This window comes from Dasypus novemcinctus, chromosome 3 (genome assembly GCF_030445035.2).
Source record: "Dasypus novemcinctus isolate mDasNov1 chromosome 3, mDasNov1.1.hap2, whole genome shotgun sequence".
NCBI classification, from domain to species: Eukaryota; Metazoa; Chordata; class Mammalia; order Cingulata; family Dasypodidae; genus Dasypus; species Dasypus novemcinctus.
The window spans coordinates 98,139,762-98,160,499 of record NC_080675.1 but is presented as its reverse complement, the minus strand read 5'-3'; the positions used below and the strand labels follow the sequence as shown (position 1 = coordinate 98,160,499).

The window sequence follows — 20,738 nt, the reverse complement described above, 5'->3', positions numbered from 1 at the left end:
TAAGACTTTAGCATCAAACATAGGGATTTTAAGTGTGTGATATGTATTTTCTAAATACTTGGATGTATATTAGGCCATTTTTTTTAGTATCTTTCAAATTAATTTCGTAGAGTTTGGTACACACATTGTGTGATTTAAATTCTTTGTAAAGATTTTTTTTTTGATCATAATAGTGCCAGTTTTGGAAAATATATCTGTGCCCTTTTAAAAGGTGTGCATTCTGGAGTCATTTTCCTAAGAGTGATTTAATTAATACATATATAATTTGAAGTTAGTTAAATGTGTTATTAATATCATTAAATTCTTACTGGTGTTTTAGCCATTTGTTTTCTCAGTTACAATCAGCTGTGCATCTAAATGTGTCTTCACTGTTAACTTTTACTTCATTGATTTTGAAATTATTCTATTAATTGCTCCACAGTTAAGATTCTTATTTCTTCCTACTTGATTGATGATTGAGTCATTAAGAAATACCTAAGGTTCTCTTTTGTACTGTGCTTACATTTAATTTCTTTTTCTATCAAACTTTCTATGTCCTTATGTCTAAAGTGTGTCCATTTTGAACAACATAAAATCTGAAAATGTTTGTGTTGTAATTGGAGAAGTTATAAGTTTTATATTTAATATAATTACCAAAATAGTTGGCTTTTATTTTATTATCAAGCTATTTGCTTTTATTTTTCCATCTTATTCTTTTATTTCTTACTTCCTATTACTTTTGCATTAACCAATTACTCTTTTCTATTTAATTCTCCATATATAAGATATTTGTTTCTAATGACTTTAATTATTCATACACTATGCATACTGAATTTATAGCAATGTACTTAAAATGATGATATACAACTTCATAAACAATGTAAATAGGGAAAATTTTAATTTCATTTACCCATTCATCTTTATTTTAAAGGTGTCAAATAGCTCACTTTTATATTTCTTTTAAATCATCCAATTCATGGTTTTATTTTGGTCCTGAGCAGTCCACACATTCTACTTATTTCCAATATTTGTCCTTTATGATTCTCTTCAATTCTTATTGCAGTTTCATCCTTCCATCTGGGATCATTTCATTCAGCCTAAAGAACTTATTATTTGTTGTGATTATTTGATTATTTATGTTAAAAGAAATTTTCTAACAAAAATTATCACAACAATTTTTTCTAGAAACACTTCATGTGCCTTTATTTATGAAGAACATTTGATGGGAGTACAGTTCTTATCTTGGTGGTTTTTTTCTTCTTTATTTTCTTTTAAATGTCACATTCAAAAAATATGAGGTCCCCATATACCCCAATCCCACCCACCTCACCCCTCCCACATGAACAACCTCTTCCATCATCATGGCACATCCACTGCACCCAGTGAATACATTCTGGAGCACCGCTGCACCTCATGGACAGTGGTCCACATTGTAGTCCACACTCTCCCCCAGTCCACCCAGTGAGACACGGCAGGACACACAATGTCCAGCATCGATCCCTGCAGCACCACCCAGGACAACTCCAAATCCTGGAAATGCCCCCACACCATATCTTCTTCTTCCATCTTGGTGGTTTTTGTTTCATCACGTTATACCTACCATTCTATTTACTGCTGGCTTCAACAGTTTCTGTTGAAATTTTGCCATCAATCTTATTATTACTTTAATGAAAATAATATAATGATTTTCCCTCTGATTTCTTTTTTAATTGTCTCTTTTTCTTTGATTTTTAAGAACTGGCTAAGTGAATTTGATTTGTACGTTGCTTACCAGGACTTCACTGAGTTTCTTGAATGTGTATGTGTTTTAGTCATTTTCAGAAAATTTCAGCCACAATTTCTTCAAAAATTATTTCTTCTTAATTTTTCTCCTTTACCTCTAGGACACTAGATACATAGATCATTGAAATCTTTTACTGTGTCTTATACTTCTCTTATACTTTGACACTGTAAGAGGTAATAGATCTTACAGATCCATTAAAGGTTTGCTTAGGCTGTTAATATTCATCTGTTTTTCTTTTGCCTTATTCTGGGGTATATATCTTGGTCCTTGAGTTTGGGCCTATTTCTAGGCCTGGCCATTTTAGGAATTGAATTGAAAGCCCAAATTTCTCCATATCATCAGGACTTATAATCTTATTTTTAAAATGTCTTCTCAGTTCTTTAGCTGCTGAGAGATTTTTACACAAGGCATCCTGTAGTCTTGCCACATGAAAAACAAGCAATATTTTCTTTAAAATATCTTTCCACAGCAAGATTATAAATGCATTTTTCTGTATTTTTTTGGGTCTTGGTATTTTTTTAAGTTTATTTCATTAATCTGTCTAGGTTATATCCATGAATACTAATATGTGTGGTTGGAATTTAATATTCCAACACTTTTTATTTAATACTCCATCTTTCCTTCCATATTTGCCTTTTAAATATCCTTTATCAAAATCTGAATTCCCAAACATGAATATGTTTCTAAAATATAATCTGACCACTTGACCTGTTATTTAAAAGTGTATCTATGAAAAGATATAAGCACACCAATGTCCATAACAGCATCATTCACCATTGCCAAAAGTTGGAATCAACCCAAATGCCCTTCAGCAGATCAATGGATAAGCAAATAGTGTTTATACATACAATGGAATATTACTCAACTGTAAGAAGGAAGACAGTGCTAACACACTGGGTAACATGGATCTTGAGGATCTTATGTTGAGTGAAGCAAGCCAGGCACTGAAGGACAAATATTACATAACCTACTGATATAAATTAAGCAAACTGAGCAGATTCACAAAGCTAGCATCTGGAAGATAGGTTTACAGGATATAGAAAGAGAGAAGGTTGGTTGTAAACCAAGGGTCATATGAGCAAAATCTATGATAAGGTATAAGTGTGAATTTATGCAGTGGAGGTGCATGACAGTGGTGTAATGATATTGTTGGGTTGAGCTGTGCTGGTTTGTCAAGGGAGTTGGGTGGGGAGGGTGAGTTGAACTGTCCTTGGAACTGGGGGAAGGGTTGGGGGAGGGAAGAGGTGAACACTGGGGATTGGCAGGTACATGGTTGAAATTACAATGTGGGAAATGCTCTGTTAGCAATATGGCAAGTAAGGGTTCCTGATTTGGAGTGTTGGATGTGGGGGGCATTCAGAACAGGGTGCTCCTGGATCAGACTTCTAGGAAGTATATGATGTTCATTTTGCCATATGTCATATTAGTGGATGGAGACCCACGTAATGAGCAGAAAGGTGTTAGACTCTGTATAAGTCAGCACTCTGTATTGTGCTGATGCAAAAATACCAGAAACTGGTTGGTTTTTATAAAGGACATTTATTTGGGGTAGGAGCTTACAGACACTAGGCCATAAAACATAAGTTACTTCCCTCACCAAAGTCTATTTTCATATATTGGAACAAGATGGCTGCCGACATCTGCAAGGTTTCAGGCTTCCTGGGTTCCTCTTTTTTCAGGGTCTTATTTCTCTCGGGGTTCAGGGCTCCTCTCTTTCCAGGGCTTGCTTCTTACTGGGATCAGGGTTCCTTTCTTCCTGGGGCTTGCTTCTCTTTCCTCTGTGTGCTTACTTCCCAGGGCTCCAGCTTAAGGCTTCAGCTTAAGGCTCCAACATCAAAACTCCAACATCAAAACCCCTCAACTCTGTCCTTTGCCATGTCTTTTATCTGTGAGTTCCCATCCACCAAGGGATGGAGACTCAATACCCTAATGATGTAGCCCAATCAAAGGCCTAATCATAACTTAATCACACCCAGGTACAGACCAGATTGCAAACATAATCTAATATCTATTTTTGGAATTCATAACTATATCAAACTGCTATAGACTTCTCCTGGGGAGGCCTGCTATGTTCTCAAATAGAGGGGCAAGAGTCTCTCAAGAGCATGGGTGGTGTTTAACAGGGGAGGACAAATCAGTGTGTGAAGACTCTCTCAGTGTTGTTGCAAGTAACTGTGAATCTTGTCCTGCAAGGACAAGAAGCCTGGTGGTTGCCATGGGTCCCAAGGGAAGGAGAAGTAAGGAATAGAATAGAATGGACAGGGAGCTTTGGAAGGGGGGGGGCGGGGATTGATTGAAGTGTTCTACATAATCTTGCAAAGACAGATACAAGCCATGCTAAATTATATCAAAATTTATAAAACTATATGGCCCAAAATATAAACTTTAATGTAAACCATTGACCATGGTTGATAGCTATGTTTCAATATTTGGACATCAATTGTAACAAACATACCATCCAATATAAAATGTTATTAATAGGGAAAGGGGGAAAGTGGGAGGCTGTTGGGTATATGGGAGCCCCTGTATTTGTTAAGTTACTTTTCTGTAACATAAAACATCTTTGAGGACAAAATGAAAAACTTGAGACATGGGGGGAATAAACAGAAGAAAATGTTACAGTTATGGGAGACATATGGGAGGAAGCACACCTGGGCATACATGTAAGGCATATAAATGTGTTCAAATGTTCATGGGGCATTGTCACAGTGTGTGGAGATTCACAAAATAACCAAAGAAATATCAAATTTCCATCCTGGGGAACTCTGCCAAATTCCCTAATGGAAGAGAATCCCAAGAATCCTTGAGTAGGGCAATGACTAGTGAGGGAGGATGGTCCATTGACAGGCCCTTGATTTTGATGACCTTTGAAATGGAAACTTAGCCTAGTATTATAGGGTGCTTAAGAGTTGTTTCCTGGGAGCTTCCTTGTTGTTCAAATGTGGCCTTTCTCTAAGCCCAACTCAGCATATTACCTTCCCCTGAGCATGGGGCATGACCTGCAGGGATGAGCCTCCCTGGCATCCAGGGCTTACTACCAAGCACCAACTAGCAATGCTACTGGAAAAATAAGACCTTGAGCCAAAGGGGAAAAAGGTAAACACAAATGAGTTTATATGGCTAAAAGATTTCAAAGTGAGTCAGGAGAAGTTACACTTATGCAAGTCTCAGCAGGAAATCATAGACTGCCAAAATAAATATTACCTCAAATAGTCAGGCTTCTGAGGGCTCTGGAGATATCCCAACACTATAGGCAGGGAAGATGGTTCAGGAGTTTGCTGTCTTGCCGGTGGGTCCTACTTTAGAATATATGCTCCCCAAGGTACAGAGTTGGACTCAGTTGTGGCTTCCTTACACATGCCTCTTTTGACCCTTCTATTTGAATCTATAATTAGTACTAGAGTTGGTATGTGTCTGTCCAAGAGACTTAAATCTTTGGACTGTCCATGTGCCAGTTGGGCCTCAAATCTCAATAGAGTTGCAACACCTACTCTCCAGTTCATTGGACTCACCCAGGAAAACTAACAAGGTGATGATGATAGACAACCACCATAACAAGAAATCAAGAGAGTCTACAAATGCAAGCAAGAGAGTCCCATTCATTGGCCCTAATAAGTCACAGCCTCCTCTCAATTAGAGATGGAGTGGACATCACCATCCCAGAATCCGCAGGACTGGGGAATAAACTATGGACTAAAGTAGATATACTGGTATTCTACAATAGACTTACTGTGATTCTATCAATAGAAGAAATTATATAATTGATGTGGAGGCAGTGGCCACTGGAGATTATGAGGGAAGGGGGAGGGAAAAAGAGGTATAATGCAGGGACATTTTTAGGGCTTAGGAATTACCCTAAATGATTTTATAATGACAGGCCATTATATATCTTGCCATAACCTACAGAATTGGATGGGAGAGAATGTAAACTACAATGTGAACTTTAACCCATGCTTTCTGGCAATGCTCCAAAATGTGTCCATCAATTGTAATGAATATACCACACTAATGTTAATATGGGAAAGTGTGGAAGGGATAGGGAATGGGGTATATGGGAATCCCTGTAATTTTTATGTAATATTTATGTAATCTAAAAAATTAGGTGTAATATGGTGGCATTTTCTGACATTGGAATTGTCATGAATGATGTTGAAGTGATGGATGCAGGCCATTATATATCTTGTTATAACTTACAAAAATATGTGCAAGAGAGTTTACACTATAATGTACACTATAATCCACACTTGGTGGCAATGCTGCAATATGTGTTTATCAATTATAACAAATATATCATACTAACGAAAGATATTGTTAATATGGGAAAGTGTGGGAGGGGTAGAGAATGGGGCATCCCCTACAATTTTTTATGTAACTTTTATGTAATCTATCTTTGAAAATTTTAAAAAAACATTTTTTAAAGTGTTTCACTACCTGACCGCCAACATCATGGGTTGCATGCATGCTCCTGGCAAGGTTCTGTCCCAGTCATCTTTTTCAGTGTCCCCATCTGGCCAAAGTTAACATCTGGTGATATGAGGGAGCAAATTTTCAAACTGGCCAAGAAGACCTGACTCCTTCACAAATGGAATCTTTTATCCAGCACATGGTTGGAACAAGCAGAATCAAAGGCAGTGAGCTAAATCTCCACTGGATATGTGTGTTCTGTGGAGGGTACTTCATTGGCAGAACCACCATCATTGAATATCTACATTTCTTCTGTACAATGTGTATTGTGTGTTCCTTGGAGACCAGCAAGTACTGTTCTATCTGAGATGACCAAGTTTACAAAACAAGACCATTCCTAAATATAAGGTCAGATAAAACTCTCCAAGATATTGTATACAAAGTAGTCCAGGGCTTTTCAAAAAGGAAATTAACAGAAGGGGGAATTTTTATACAGCTCATACTTCAGCTGATGCTGCCTATGGCTCTAATGAAGATAGAGTCAAAATTGCAGATGAAGAGAAAAGAATTGTAACTGATACTGAGATAATTAGTTTATCCATTGAATTCTTTGACCAGAAAAGATTGGATCAGTAAGTAAACAAAGAGAAATCTAAGGAAGAGGTGGATGATAAAAGATATCTATGATGTCCAGCAGTGACGACTGTGATGCCCGTAGGTTTCTCAGAAAAAAATTGGACATACCTAATACTTTCCAGATTGATGTCATGTATGAAGAGGAACTTTTAAAGATATACAGTACACTAATTGGCATCACCTACATTTATACCTGGGGAAGAAATGGGCCACTTCCTTTGAAATACATATTTTTACCTACTTGTAAAAGAATGAAGAACATTCACTAGAGAGATGGACTGTGGAATGCTGGAGAACTGGAAAGTGACTCTGGTAATGACAAGTTCACCAGCCTGGCAGGCATCCTCCTCCCCACCTCATCTTGCCTGTCTAGCGCTGGAACTCAGGTCCAGTCTCCTCACCCTCAGTTTCCTCACATTCCAGTACTATAAAAGGATCTAGCAAAAGCCCCTTGGGTAACCACCATCTTCCTTTGCCAACAGACCTCAGGAATCATCAGTAAATGAGTCATCAGCAACATTAGCCGATTGAGACCTGAGATTGTTAAGGAAAAGACTTTTGAACTGATTTTGTAGCAATCTCACATGCCATTACAGTTTTATAGATGTCAATACATGTGACTATTGTCCAAATTGCTTTCTTTTGTAGTAACATAAAATGTGTCTATAATCTGTGTCTCTTTTTGTTGTGTTATAAAAGACGGGCTAGATGTGACAGTCATATGGGCGTCAAATGAAAAAGATGATTCGCATAATAATTTGTTTCTGGGGAAAGGCATATTTTTTCCCTGTGCATTTAGAAAGATGTAAAATGGTTTCTGTAACCATTACTTGAATTGAAAATATGGATTTGAGCATTGGGCCATAGTTTGTTAATCCAACTAACACCGGCATTACATTCTCCTTTATTGTTCTTGTTATGCTATTTTGCGAACCTGCTGAAAACAAGTGCTTTCTATCTTGAAATTTCAACAAAAAGAAAGAATATGCATAGAATCATACATTCTATGTAGCCGTTTCACTGGGAATAACAATTTCTTCCATATTTAATCATTTTTATTCTTATGTTTCATTTTTAACTTTACTGTTGCCACACAAAACAGATCAAAGGAACGTAAACTTCAGTATTATCATCTGTATGCCTTAAAGTGTCACTGACTTGTTGAAATTATTCACTTTGGTAAGAATTAGATGGCATTCTGCTTGTTGTGCAATACCATGTTTGCATATGGCATAGCAGGAAACCATGGCGTATAATATGTTTATAAATACTATAAAGAAATTGTGTTTATGACCTCAGAAGTTTTTGTTAAAATTCTCCCAAATGGTTTGATCTTTGCAGACACCCTACGTATGAGCTTTGCTAATCAGCCAAATATAAATATATTTTTATTTTTTATTGATGTATATCATTCATACATGAACACACATAAACAACAAGTGTATAGTAAAGATTGCAAACTTACAAAATAAACATACATAACATCATACAGGGGTCTCATACATCACCCCACCACCAACTCTTTCCATTGTTGTGAAACATTTTTTACAAACTATGCAAGAGCATTGTCAAAATATTACTACCAGCTATATTCCTTATCTTACATTTTTAATCTGGATATCTCATTTTAAATTTTGTTCCACTGAAAACAATTGGCAAATATTTACAATACCATATTTTTCGTTTACTCTTAAATTTTTATTGTTGTAGTAAAGAAAAACTTAACTATGGAATATGGAAATCATGTTTTAAATGCATATTTACCACTATAATTCCAAAATAAATTTTTAAATATTGCAGAAATTTGCCGGAAGTAGGAATTTTACCCTAAACATAGTTTAAGATGGGGTATAGCAGTAATTTCAAATTTAAGACTTGCTTTAACAGTAATGAACAATGGTCATATACGTTCTCTGTAATGTCTGGAAAGCTATTTATTATGAGCTGCTACAGCTATTAGCTATTAATTTTTTAATAGAGTGATGACGTTGAATTTAAAATATGAATAAATACAAAAATTTTCAGTTTGTGTTTTGCTTTGATTGAACTTTGGTGTGTGTTCATCAACGATCATTTATTTGTGAGGGTATGAGTTCTATTTCATGTTTTTGGAGAAAAAAATGTGGTTAAACATTTCATTGCCCCAAGTATGTAAAAGAAGCACAATTCTATTGCTCTGATTGCTTATGGTCATTAAACCTTTACTTTAGAATATATTCTGTTATTTCTATTTTCTTTAAAGATACAGTATATTTATTTTTATGAAGTCACAAAATACATAAGTTTTCATTTAGACCTAAATTTGCATAGTTCCACTGTTATTGTTGCTACTACTTATAGATAATTAAATTTAATTTGTAATTGATAAAAATTCAATAAAAGATATTCATTTAGAAAACAAGTAAGTTAAAAATATGACATGAAAAGCAAAAAGTGTCTCTACGAGACATTTAATTAATTTAGTTTTAAATATATTTTTGGTATATGGTATGACAAATCGTACTGAACTATTCTACTTGGTAAAAATATTTATCTACTTTTGAAAATTCATTATTTCGAACAAGATTTAAAAATTTCTTTGTTATTTTTCAATCTGTATTACCAACCATCTCCTATATTATAGGAATTATGTCTAAACTGAATTGTATTTGTATAATGACTTGGATTGAATTTTTAACCTTGACATTAGTAGTCAGCTCACTAATGAATACTACAAGCCTATTCTCTTATTCCAGTTTTCTTTTATATTGGTCAGAACATTTTTATTGTTTTCTTCATGGATCTTATACATGACTTCAAATTTTTTTCCCAAGGGTTTTTTAATATTTGTGTATTTTGAATTATTGAAAATTAAATCATGGCCTGTAATATTTTATGACCTGTTACAGAATATATTAAAAAAGATATTATTTTCTGATATTTATATCTAGACAATATATTGTATTTTGTTTTAGCCAATTCTCTTGATCTGCTAGTCAATAATCAATTCTTCTCATCCTTTCTAATATTTTTTTTTACAGTTTTATTTTTATTTATTTAATTCCCCTCCCCTCCCCCCTCGTTGTCTGTTTTCTGTGTCTTTTTTGCTGTGTCTTGTTTCTTTGTCCGCTTCTGTTGTCGTCAGCCGCACGGGAAGTGTGGGCGGCGCCATTCCTGGGCAGGCTGTTCTCTCCTTCGCGCTGGGCGGCTCTCCTTATGGGTGCACTCCTTGCGCGTGGGGCTCCCCTACGCAGGGGACACCCCTGTGTGGCACGGCACTCCTTGCGCGCATCAGCACTGCACATGGGCCAGCTCCACACGGGTCAAGGAGGCCCGGGGCTTGAACCGCGGGCCTCCCATGTGGTAGACGGACACCCTAACCACTGGGCCAAAGTCCATTTCCCCCTTTCTAATATTTATACCTTTTAAATTTCTAACCTTGTACACTTTCATAGTTCTAGATAGGACCTGGCAATAGTAGATGTATTAATTGGTTTTTCCCCAAATTGGGTTGTCATCATACTAAGCTGCAATTATCTATAGCTTATAACAATACAGGATTTCCTTGTGTGTATTAATCAATAGCCCTTTCTGAATATATGTCTTCTTCATCTTCAGCAAGGATGAAATAGAACAGCCTCTTTTCATGGCAGAAGAAAAACAACTATAGTGTAAAATACAATTGCTCTCAGAGGTTTTCATTAAAAGGGGCATATTTAAATTTTTCTCCCATTTCATTGCCCAGACTAAGTTATGTCATCTACTTTAAACTCTGAAGTATGAAAATATAATCCTTTTATAGGAAAGACAGTGAATTAACTGGAAAAAAAGAAGAACTCTATTTACCATAGAGGCCATCCTTGTTTCACTTGATTTCAACTGGGATGCTTATAGTGTTTTATTATGAAAGTATAATTTTGCTATCTCTGGTATGGTTTTCTTTTATCAAGTTAAACAATCTCAATCTATATGTGATATATTATAATTTTTATCAAGTATGGATTTTCAATGTGATCTAATGCCATTTTTACATCTTTTAAGACAGTCTTATTTTTCTCTAATGTGTATAACATTATATTTTTATATGTTATTCACATAGGACATAATGTTGGACATCCTCAAATTAATTGAATAATTATAATTGGTCATATTATATTATTTCTCAATATTCTACCACATAATATGGATTAATATTATAATAAGGTTTTAATACTGGTTATCAAATGCAAGTGCTAAAAAAATAAGGAATCATTATCTAAAATATTGCATATCTATATAAAGCTAGAGTATGGTCCAATTAAAACATTTTGTGAAAGAGGTTAACTGCATTATACATTTTCCCATGTATCCCTTTTATTTTTATAATATTGCTCACGAAGAAGTTATCTCTCAATGTGGTGGTGGTGAACATGGGTAGGAAGCATGGGTGGGAAACTGTAGCAAACCAGGCTGCCTCTGTGAGACCTTGATGGAAGTTCAGGGAAGGCTTGAACATAGATGGCTGAAGGCAGCTGTCACCATAAGTCTGACTGAGGAGACTTGTAAGTCACATAGTACCCAGGAAAATTCGTTAAGTACACAAGGGGATGAAAGCAAATATAATGTTCGGAACATAGCCTGCTGTAAACACACAATGAGACATTTAATCAAGAGCTGTACTAGGTCAGAAACGCTTATGGTTCACCAGGAAAACAAATTCCTAAGTCATGATCACTTGTTAATTCTATGTCATAGCTAAGAATCTGAGAAGTATATATACCAGGTAGGAATTAATAAAAGGAGCTTCTTCTTTAAGCATACACCTGCGTGTATGCATGTACTTTCTTCATGCGTCGGAGTCTTGCTGGACAAGACTAACACTCTTCCCACTTCTGAACCCCAACAGGAAATCCAAGTGTAGCAGAGATGATGAAATATTTTTTAAAAAAAAGAGAGAGGAAATTTTAATATGGTTAAGTAAACTGGTTCCTAATCTTTACATGAACATATTTTCTTAGATGTGTTTCTCCAAGCTTGGAACTAAGGCTCATAGCTAGAGATACAACTTCCCTTTTATCACCAGAAGGGATATTACCTTTAATCACAGTTAAGATAGTAAGTTTATACCTTGCCAAATCATTTTATTTGGTTCTATTTTTCCTCATTATGCCAATAAAGAAAATCTTGAACTGGAATAGGTAATGTATAAAAATCTGAAACAGTCTCTGGCAAGCTGAGTAAAAACAGAATAGAAAATTACACAGGAGTCACTAGGACTGGTGTGTTATAAATCCCTCCCTAGAGGGCCCAAGATGTACTGCACTGAAGGGCTCAAAATTTCAGCTGTGCATTTTTTATGACTACAGCATGCGAGATCATCATTCACTTTGCACTGTTCCGTTGCTTATTGCCTTTTCCACCTATAAAAGAGCCCTGCAGGGCTTGTCTAAATGCCCATGACAGACTGATAATCCAATAATGTCCTTGCTCCTAAAAGGCTCCTCAGTATTATGCAAGTTCACACGCTAATTGGTACAACATTATTCGGTATATATTTTTTTTTCTGAAATAAGACTAGTGTTTGCACTCTGATGAGGAAGATGACATTCATTTGCACAGACTTTTTATGATGCTTACCGTGAATCTTCAGGTTAAGATAAAGGTCACATGACTCTGAGCCCCGTATCACCCTTCTCCTTAACCTGTCCTAGGTTTAAATCCCATCACTGATTGGGTGAATTGAAAAAGCATTGTTTCTACATTAATGCAAGCTAAGATTTTACCTAAATACTCATACTAATGCTACTTCCAAAAATACTGTTACTTTATAGAGGCTTGCCAGTTTTCCTTTTATATCCCTATTGTAAATGAGAGAATTTAGACTCTAAATCAGGGCAAATTTCCAGAAAACGAATAAAGACATAACTTCCATAAGTGAAACTTCATATGCTTTGTTACATATTCAATGTTATTTTCTGTCAGTTTAAAACTTAGAATCTTCTAATAAACATTCATACATTTTATTTATAATTTAGGTTAAAATATGCTTTAAAATGGATATAGGAATATATCCCATGTAGTAAAAAAATATAGCCAAAATGAATTATCTTGCAAACACTTTTCTGAATCTATGAATGTCCCCAGATAGCATCCTCAAATCAGCTTGACAGTAGATATTATTCTTTTAATAGAGCAAAGAATTTCATATATCAATCACTTTAATTTCTTTATATGTCACAAATATTGTCCTATCTCTTTGGTGTGTTTATTAATTCCTTATTCATTCACTGAACTAAAATTATAGGTCCTATACATACATTTTTGTTTATTGTCCATGCCAACTGACTTTAATTTTAAAATCAGGGTGATAGGAAAGTGTCTGCTTATATTACATTTATTATATCTAAATAGGACTATGAATATGTGCAAATCATGAAATATTTTCTACATAGGCATGGCATTGTTAAATGACTGTCATGCAGAAAAATGTTACCCTACCTAAGGCATTTGCCTTAAAGAGAAATATTATGCAAGGCCACTTTTAATATCAAAATCTCTTGTTTTTTCAGCTTTGGAAACACACAAACATTTCAATGTATGTAATTATTTCAGTACTGTGAGTGAATTCATCTTAGGCTTCCCTTCAGTCTTTTCTGGGTGTTTATACTGACACACATTGGAAACATGTGCATTCTCTGTTTTGTGAGGTAGGACTACCATCTACACAACCTCATATACATCCTGCTAGCCAAATTTTCCTTCCTGGAGATCTGATTTATCACCTCCACTCTTCCCTAATATGCTAGCCAACTTTCTTTCTGAGGTCAACACCATCCTTCTCTGGCTGCCTCCTCCAGTTCTACTTCTTTTACTCCATGGACACCACACTGGGACCTTCTTGTCCACCATGACCTTTGACAAGTGTGATCTGCAGACCCCTGCAGTACCCCACCATCATGACAGCTCAATGCTGCATCAGAATTACAGCCTGCTGCTGTGTGTGTGGCTTCTTATACTTCTTCTGACCTGTTTACCTAATTTCTCAATTGCCATTTTGTTGTCCCAATAAAACTGATCACTTTCAATGACCAGAACCACTTTTGAAGTTGTCCTTTCCTCCAGCTCCAGATTCTGAGGTCACCTGTGCTGTCATTTTCAACCCTCATTTCCCCCCATCTTCCTCTTCATCACCAGATCCTACACTCTGGTTATCAGAGCTGTGCTGTGGGTCTCATCAGGCCATGTTGCCCTGTCCTGAGGCTCCATCATGTTGCATCTGACTGAGAAAACAGACTTGTTCCCTGCCAGCTCCTTTAAATATATATAGAGTGGGAGAGTCTCTGGGTCATCTAGGAGGGTACTGGAAAGATAAGGAACCCTAAGAAAAATCTTGTTTTCTTGTGCCTGTGCCTGGAATTGACACATGTACCCCCTAGGAAAGAGCCTAAGTGGGGTCACCAGCTCCCTCCTCCAAATAGAGAGTGATGGCAACTTCCCTGGGAGGAGGAGGGGTCTGGGATGGTGGAGAGTGGTTTCTTTGTGGTTATTTTAGCCAGCCAAGCCCACCTCGAAGGAATCCTGACTCAATATGGATAGGGGAGGGGGATTCCTCAGAAAGGTCATCAAGTCCACCAGCCTAGATAAAGAGAGGAATTACATCAGAAAGGAGGCAGAGATAAAAGACTAATCTAACCTGTCTAAGGGAAAAGAGACAGCTTTCCAAAAACCTCCCTAAACTAAGGATACAAATTAGCTCAGTGGAAGAATTCCTGCCTAGCCTAATACAAGGGCCTTGGTTTGATCCCTGGTTCCTTTCTGAGAAGTGATACTGGGTTATCAGGCATCCAACTGAAACTTTAAGATAGGGAATATATTTGATCTCTTATTTTTAAAAAAGTTTCCTTTTTTATTTTCTTTATTTTCCTCAATAAAACATGGCTTAAATCCTGCAGAGGACAGGCTGCAGGGAGACTGATTGGAGAAAAACAACCACCTGAGAAGATTCCTAGGGGTCTAAGACAGAGACTGTTTTTCCATGTTTATCTTTGTTTTGTGATCCTTTTTTGACTTCTTCCTCTTTTTTTTTTTTAAATGAGTAGCTGCTGTCTCTTCTTGTCGTGTTTCCCATTCCTTTTTTTTTCCATTTTTTAAATTTTTTCCTTTGTTTACCAATTTTCTCTATCTATACTATATATTTTCTCTCCTTAATCTCTGTATTTTCTGTTTTCTGTTGTTGCTCTTTCATTCCATCACTCTTTGCTTGGTCCCCAATTTTTCCTTTTCTCATTTCTCTCTCTCCCCTACTTTATGGTTTCTTTCCTTTTTACTTTTTCTTTCTTTCTCTTTTTTATTTTTCTTTGCCCCTCTTCTCATCATTCCAGCCTTTTAATTCATTCTATATTTTTCTCTATTCTCTTTCTCATTTCATTGTTTCTATTCCACTTTTCTAATCATATTCCTCTGTACTTCTTATTCAGGTTAATTATTCAATTTCTTATGCCTTGTATAGCCCACTTTTCTAATCATATTCCTCTGTACTTCTTATTCAGGTTAATTATTCAATTTCTTATGCCTTGTATAGCCCCTCTGTAGCCTTTTATTATTATTACTACTGTTATTCATTTTCTCTTCCTGTCTTTTTTTATTTCTCTGGTCCTAACTTTCTTTTCAAGGGAACATAGACAAGAGCAAGGAAATGGAATAAGAGGAATGAAGGGTCAAAGAGAAACCTTACCACACTCAAAAACAAAATAAAACCTTAGAGTAGAAAGAGAAGCTAATCAACTGAATAAACCTATAAGATAGAGATACCAAGACACCAACAAAAAATTACAAGTCATGCTAAGAAACAGAAAGGCATGGCCCAATCCAATGAACAAACTAAAACCAGGAGGAGATACAGATCATGGAACAACTAATCAGAGCTGTCCAAACAAACATCATGAATCAACTTAATTAAATGAAGGAATAGCTTAAGGATATTAAGAAGTATAGCAGTTTGATATGGTTTATGAATTCCAAAAATAGGTATTGGATTATGTTTATAAATTGGTCTATACCTGGATGTGATTAAATTATGATTAAGGCTTTGATTGGGCCACTTCAGTAGGGTGTGGAGTCCAGCTCCTTGGTGAATGGGGACGCACAGATAAATGACACGGCAAAGGACAGAGTTGGAATTTTGATGCTGGAATCTTAAGTTGGACCCCAGGAAGTAAGCACACAAAGAAGTTTGGCCATGAGGAAAGAGAGAAGGCCCCAGGAAGAGAAACAAGCCATTCATCTAATAGTCTAGAGCTGGCCTTGTGGAGAAAACAGAGGAGCTGATCCTGAAGAGAAATTAACCCTGGGAATCCAGGAACTCAGGAAGATTGAATCCTGGCAGCTGTCAGCAGCCATCTTGCTCCAATACATGGCAAAAGACATTAGTGAGGGAAATAACTCATAGTTATAAGTTTTTACCCTAAATAAATACCCTTTATAAAAACCAACTGAGTTCTGGTATTTTGCACCAGCACCCCTTAAGCTGACTAATACAAGAAGATTTTAGGAGAATATACTGAAGAAATTCTAAACAGACATAAAAAGATAACAGATATAATGATAATGTATGGCACAATCCAGGAAATCAAAAATACATTGGAGGCACATAAGAACAGATTTTAGTAGGCAATGAAAATAATTAGAGATGTAGAAAACAGTACAATGAAATCAAGCACATAGTAGAACAGATTGAAAAAAAGAAAAAATCCATCAGGGATTCAGGGATTTGAATGACAACATGAAATGCACAAACATATGCATTACAGGCATCCCAGAGGGAGAAGAGAAGGGAAAAGGGACAGAAGAAGTGTTGGAGGAAATAATGGCTGAAAATTTCCCAACCTTATTGAGGGAGATGAACATACATATCCAGGAAGCACAGCACACCCCAAACAATATAAATTCCAACGGCCTACTCCAAGACATATACTCATCAAATTATCCAATGCTCAGGACAAAGAGAGAATACGAAAAGCAGCAAGAGAAAAGAGAAACATCATATACAAAGGAAGCTAAATAAGATTAAGCACTGATTTCTCATCTGAAACGATAGAAGCAATAAGGCAGTGGTATGCCATAGTTAAGGTACTAAAAGAAAAAAAAAATCTTCGAGCTAAGAATTCTCCATCCAGCAAAGCTGGCATTCAAAAATGAGGGAGAGTTCAAATTAACAGATAAACAGAAGTTGAGAGTATGTTAATAAGAAACCTGACCTTCAAGAAATATTAAAGGGACTTCTGCAGATAGAAAGGAAAAAACATGAAAGAAAGAGTTGGAGCAAAGTGTAGGGGAAAAAAAGGCAAAAAGAGAAATAAAAACAGCATATGGCATACACAAACCCAAAGAAAATATGGCTAATGTAAGTAATTCCCTGAAAATAATAAAATTAAATGTTAATGATTTAAACTCACCAGTCAAGAGGCACATATTGACAGAATGGATATGGAAATATGACCTATCTATATGCTGTCTACAAGAACCCATCTTAGACATAGGGATGCAAGGAAGCTGAAAGAGAACAGTTGGAAAACAATTCTATAAGCAAACAATAACCAAAAAAGGGGTGGGAGCAGCTATACTAATATCAGGTAAAATAGACTTCAAATGCAAAGCCATTGTAAGAGACAAAAATGGACACTATATATTAATAAAAGGGGTAATATATCAAGAAGAAAGAATAATCACAAACATTTATTTGCCTAACCAGGATGCCTCAAAATACATAAAGCAGACACTGGAAAAAACAAAGTGGAGAAATGGAAGCTACTACAATTTCAGTGGAGGACTTAAAAAATACAATTATCACCATTAGACAGAACATCTCAACAGAGAATCAATACAGAAACAAAGAATTTGAATGATACATTAAAGGACCTGGACCTAATAGACATATATACAACATTACACCCCAATAAAGCATAATATACATTCTTGTCTAGTGCACATGGATCATTCTTCAGGATAGATCACATACTAGGTCACAGAACAACTCTAAATGAATTCAGAGAGATTGAAATTATACAACGTAGCTTCTCTGGCAACAACTGAATGAAGCTAGAAAACAGTAAAGGACAGAAAACCAGATTAAGCAAAAAGATATGGAAGTTGAACAACACACTCTTGGACAAACAGCGCGTCAAGGAGAAAATCGCAAAAGAAATGAGTAACTACCTTGAAACAAATGAGAATGACAATACAACATATCCAAATCTATGGGATGCAGCAAAAACTTTACTGAGAAGAAAATTAAGGCCATAAATGCCTATATTAAAAAAGAAGAAAGGTCTAAAATCAAAGTCCTAACTGTACAAGAGGAATTAGAAAAATAACAATAAACTAACTCTAAAGGAAATAGGCAGAAGAAAAAAAAAGATTAAAACAGAACTAAATGGAATTGAAAATAAGAAGGCACTAGGACAAATAAAAGAAAAGCTAGTTCTTCAAGAAGATCAATAAAATATAGAGACCCTTAGTTACACTAACAAAGAAACAAAAGGGGGGAAGATGCAAATACCTAAAATAAGAAATGAAAAAGGAGATATCACCACTGACCCCACAGAAATAAAGAGACTCATAAAGGGATACCTGGAAAAATTATATAACAGCAAGATGGATAATTTAGAGGAAATGGACAAATTCCTAGAAACACACAAGCAGCCTACATTGCAAAGAAAAGAAACTGATGAACTCAACAGGCCAATCACAATTAGTGAGCTAGAATCATCAAAAATCTTCCAACTAGGGAAGCGGACTTGCCCCAGTGGTTAGGGTGTCTGTCTACCACATGGGAGGTTTGCAGTTCAAACCCCGGGCCTCCTTGGCCCATGTGGAGCTGGCCCATGCTCAATGCTGAAGCATGCAAGGAGTGCTGTGCCACACAGGGGAGTTCCCCACGTAGGGGAGCCCCACACGCAAGAAGTGCACCCCGTAAGGAGAGCCACCCAGCATGAAAGAAAGTGCAGCCTGCCCAGGAATGGCACTGCACACACGGAGAGCTGACACAACAAGATGATGCAACAAAAAGAAACACAGATTCCCATGCCGCTGACAACAACAGAAGTGCACAAAGAAGATGATTACAACAAATAGACACAGAGAACAGACAACTGGGGTGGGGCAGGGTGGAGGGGAGAGAAATAAATAAATAAAATAAATCTTAAAAAAAAAATCTCCCAACTAAGAATCATCTAAGACCTCCCAACTAAGATGAGCCCAAGACAAGACAGCTTCACAGGTGAATTCTATCAAACATTCTGGAAATAACTAGCACCAATACTGCTAAAGCTTTTCCAAAAAATAGAAGTGGCAGAAACACTGCCAAACTCAATCTATGATGCCAACATCATCCTAATACCAAAGCTAAAGATGCCACAAGAAAGATAAACTGAAGACCAAACCCTCTAATGAAACTAGATGGCTAAAATACTCAACAAAATACTTGCTCATCATATTCAACAACACATCAAATGAATTATACACTATGACCAGGTGTGTTTCATCCCTGGTATGCAAGGATGTTTCAACATAAGAAAATTAGTCAATGTTAAACACCACATAAACAGATCAAAAGAAAAAATCCATGATCATCTCTACAGATGCAGAAGAAGCATTCAGCAAATTATAGCACCCTTTCCTGAGAAAAACACTACAAAAGATAAGGATAGAAGGAATAGAAGGAAATCTCCTCATCATGATAAAGGGTATATATGAAAAACCCATAACTAACATCATATACAATGGTGACATTTTAAAAGCTTTCCCTCTAAGATTGGGACAAAGACAAGTATGCCCACTATCAGTGCTCCTATTTAACACTGTGCTAGAAGTTCATGCTCATGCACTTAGGCAAGAAAAAGATATAAAAGGCAATCAAATGGGAAAGGAAGACATAAAAATTTCACTATGTGTAGATGACATGATCCTATACATAAAAAGCCCTGAGAAATCTACAACAAAGCTTCTAGAACTTATAAAGAACTCAGCAGAGTTGCAGGCTATAATGTCAACGCACGAATATTATTAGCATCTCCTTACACCAATAATGAGCAATCTGAGGAAGAAATCATGAAAAAAATACCATTTACTATAGCAAAAACAAATAATCAAATACCTAGGAATAAATTTAACTAAAGATGTAAATAATTTATATGTAAAAAACTACACAACTTTATTAAAGGAAATCAAAGAAGACTTAAATAAATGGAAGAAAATTCCCTGTTCATGGATAGGAAGACCAAACATCATTAAGATGTCTGTCCTACCCAAACTGACCTACAGATTTAATGCAGTCCCATTAAAAATCACCAAAGCATTTTTACTGAACTGGAAAAATGATGAGATTTATTTGGAAGGGCAAGAGGCCCCAAATAGCCAAAGACGCACTGAAAAACAAAAATGAAATCAGAGGACTCACATTACCTGACTTTAAAACATACTACCAGGGGAAGCAGACTTGGCCCAATGGATAGGGTGTCCACCTACCACATGGAAGGTCTGTGGTTCAAACCCTGGGTCTCCTTGACCCATGTGGAGCTGGCCCATGCACAGTGCTGATGCGCACAAGGAGTGCTGTGCCACGCAGGGGTGTCCCCGCATAGGGGTGTCCCCCGCATAGGGTAGCCCCAAGTGCAAGGAGTGCACCCCATAAGGAGAGCTGCCCATGCGAAAGAAAGTGCAGCCTGCCCAGGAAGGGCACGGAGAGCTGACACAACCAGATGACGCAACAAAAAGAGACACAGATTCCCGGTGCCGTTGATAAGGATAGAAGTAGTCACAGAAGAACACACAGAGAATGGACACAGAGAGCAGACAACTGGGGGGGGGGGGAGGGAGAGAAATAAATAAACAAATAAATCTTTAAAAAAAATAAATAAATAAAACATACTACCAACTACAGTCATCTATACTGCATGGAATTGGCACAAGGATAGACACA

The 20,738-nt window shown here is 36.4% G+C and overlaps 1 pseudogene; it reads left to right on the top strand.

The window, feature by feature from the left end:
• The first annotated feature begins 6,365 nt into the window (after window positions 1-6,365).
• Window positions 6,366-7,333, top strand: LOC101427785 (polycomb complex protein BMI-1 pseudogene; annotated as a pseudogene).
• The last annotated feature ends 13,405 nt before the right edge of the window (window positions 7,334-20,738 follow it).